The sequence below is a fragment of the Empidonax traillii genome, unplaced genomic scaffold (assembly GCF_003031625.1).
Source record: "Empidonax traillii isolate 1590-97213 ecotype Southwest subspecies unplaced genomic scaffold, ASM303162v1 scaffold1729:size67628, whole genome shotgun sequence".
In the NCBI taxonomy this organism is placed as follows: domain Eukaryota; kingdom Metazoa; phylum Chordata; class Aves; order Passeriformes; family Tyrannidae; genus Empidonax; species Empidonax traillii.
In genome coordinates, this window is record NW_020956922.1 from 2835 (window position 1) to 5641 (window position 2807).

The 2807-nt window shown below is 64.4% G+C and overlaps 1 protein-coding gene across 1 annotated transcript in view; it reads left to right on the forward strand.

Annotated features, from left to right (window-relative positions):
• Positions 1–506: 506 nt before the first annotated feature.
• Positions 507–2807, forward strand: part of LINGO3 (leucine rich repeat and Ig domain containing 3) — a 22211-nt gene continuing 19910 nt past the window's right edge. Inside the window, exon 1 of the mRNA XM_027908494.1 lies at positions 507–532. The gene's annotated coding sequence lies outside the window, so the exon portion shown is untranslated. The remainder of the gene's footprint in view (positions 533–2807) is intronic.

Below are 2807 nucleotides of genomic sequence, written 5' to 3' on the forward strand. Positions count from 1 at the left end.
GTAAGGCAGTGTGGGGGTACCTGGGGCTGCTGGCACGGGGTGGGGGAGCCCAGGCAGGGTGTCAGAGGGTACCTGTGGGTGCTGGAGCAGGGCTGGGTGAGCCCAGAGAGAGGGGCCCGGGGGGCACCCAGGGATGCTGGCACGATGCCGGGCGCCCCACGCAGGGTGGCAGGGGGGGGTACCCGATCGCGCTGACACGGGTCCGGGTGGAGGAGGAGTGGGGGGACCCTTCCCCTTTGAGCGCAGCGAAGCGGAGCCCGGAGCCCTTCCCCGCGTTTCTCCGCGCCCGTTCCCGCATCTCCCCCGGCCCCGTCCCCTCCCCCGGGGCGGGGGGCGCGGGGGGGGCGGCGGCTCCAGCGCACGGCCCGACGCGGCGGTTCGAGAGGCGCTGCCGCCGCCGCGCCGCCCCCGGGGACGTGTCGGGGCCGGGCCGGGGTCCGTCCGGAGCCGCCGCCGCCGCCGCCCCCGGGGCTGCGGCTCTGCCCGGGCTCTGCGGCTCTGCCATGGGCAGCCCCGGAGCGGCACCCGAGCGGTGAGTGCGGGGGTCCCGGGGGTGGGAGGGGAGGGGAAGGGGGGTCATGGCACACGTGGCTAACAGGGGGTCACCCACCCAGCCTTCTTCTCGCCCTCCTCCTCCTCCTGCCCCCGGAGCGGCCCCCGCGGGGGATGCCCACCCGCCAGGCCCCTCCGCAGCCCCCGCCTGTGCCCCGGGGGGGGGGGGGGGGTCGAGGGTCTCGCTGCGGCGCGGGGTTGGGGGGGCCAGTCCGCACCTGCCCCGCGCTCCCGGGGGTGCGGGACCCGCAGCCGGCCCTCCCAACCCCGCCCGGCAGAGCTGGGGCCGCCGCTCGCAGCCCCTTTCCCTGCCGGAGCTGAGCGGGTCTGAGCATCGCCAGGCGCCGGGAAGGGTTTTCCCCATCTCCTCTGGCTCCTGTTTCCCCCCACACACACCGCGGGTGCTGCAGGTCCTCCTCGCCACCCCAGGGCCCTGCCTGCCCCTTCCCTCAGCATCCCGGATTTTAGGGCTAGGCGGATTCTCCTGTCAGAAATCCCAGGGCTGGTTTCACCGCGGGTGTTACCGGGCTGTGTTTCTCGGGGAAATGGAGCAGGCAGCAAGCGCAGCATCCCTGGCTCCTATCGCCGTGCCGGAATAGCAGCCTCGCCTCTTCCCACTCCACATCCAGAGTACTTTTGTGCCAGTTCCTTAATCCACTCGCAAAGCGGATTTGAGCTAAAACCTGACAAAAGGTGCTCTAATTCCCGCGGCGTCTGCCCAGGCAGCGACTGCAGGGGAGCAGCTGCTCCTCAGGTTCGTGCCCAGCCTTACCCTGAGATGAAGGGTTTTGGGAAGGAGAAAAGAGAGCAGCCAGGAGGGGAGAACGACGAGAGGAGCAGGCAGAGGGGATGTAAAATAGCTGGAGAGCGGATCAGTGCCGGGATCCGCAGCCTGGCAGCACCCGGAGCACAAACCCCTCAGAGAGAAGAGCATTGGAGCCAGAGCGGGTGGACCCCGGGAAGTGGCTGAGGAAGACCAGCCTGGGCCTCTCAGAGCTCCCAGTTGCTGCTTAGTTTCGTGGCTGGTCTCGACTGCCAACGTGGTGCTGCTCTCACCCCGCGGGACGGAGACCGTCCTGCCTGGAGCAGAGCACCCCAAAACCCCGGTCCAGCCCCCGTGGGGAAAAGCCTCGTGCAGAGAGGAAAACTTCCTACAAACCTCTCGATCAAAAAACACCAGGAATTCAAACGGAAAAGCCCTCCAAGAGCAGAGCTGCCCAGCGGCTCCCAGAGCAGCAGCCCGATGTGACACGATTGTGCGTGTCTTTAAAGCCACTCACGGGGGCAGATTCTGTTGGTGACCTTAAAAATGCAGGTGGTGAACCCTGTGACAACCCTTTGGTAAAGGGATGGGGGGGGGGGTACCTTGGGGCTTTTGCATCCCAAAAACCTCTGCCCTTTGCTGCTGCTTCCTCACCCCTTGTGCTGCAGGATGGAGATGACGGGAGAAGGTCCTGGCACGCCGGGGACGTGGCAGGAGACGGGGGGCACGTCCTTTAAACGGGGAAAATAATTCCAGATGAGTTGGGGAGCAGCCAGTTTGGGATTGATCTGCTTTAATCTGAGCTGATGTACTTATCATTGGCAGTTCTGTGGCCGAGGTGGAGGGGAGGGAGCGGAGCTGCTGCCTCTTGCTGCTGGAGGACTGGCAGTGCCGGGCGAGTTGTGGCCAGAGCAGCTTGGAGAGGGGATTTCTGGTCCTCCCCCCCCCCCCCCCCCCAAGATTTCTCATGGATTTCAGAGGTTGCAAAAATCCCACTTGGATGTCTGGGGCCTTTCCCAAAGCCTTTGGTTTGGGAGCTGAGCTCGGGAGGAGATGCTCTCAAACATGGCCATGTCCAGCCTGTAAAGCAGCCAGAGAAGCATCCCAGTAGCAGGGAGCAAACCTGTTCCCTCCAGTGCAGGGAAGCAGGAGGAAAAGCAGCTTCAGGAAAGACTTGGCTTAAAAAAATCAGTTGATTTTGCTTCTATCCTGCCCTGTTGGGAGGAGGGAGCAGGAAGACCAGAGGAACAGGGTGGTTGTTTCATGTTTCACCCCCTCTTTGGTGCTGGTGCCTGGGATGGGCCGTGGCTGTGCCAGGGACTCGCTGTGGTGGCAGAGCCAGGGCAGATCCTGCCCCATCTCCCACTGCTGCCAGGCTCAGCCTTTCCCAGGGGATGATCCCTTGCTGAAGATAGCAGGGCCAGGGGCTTTTTTTTCCCTATTTTATAGTGTTTAGAGCTCAGGAATGTCTGCTTTTATTAGCTGTGCTAAT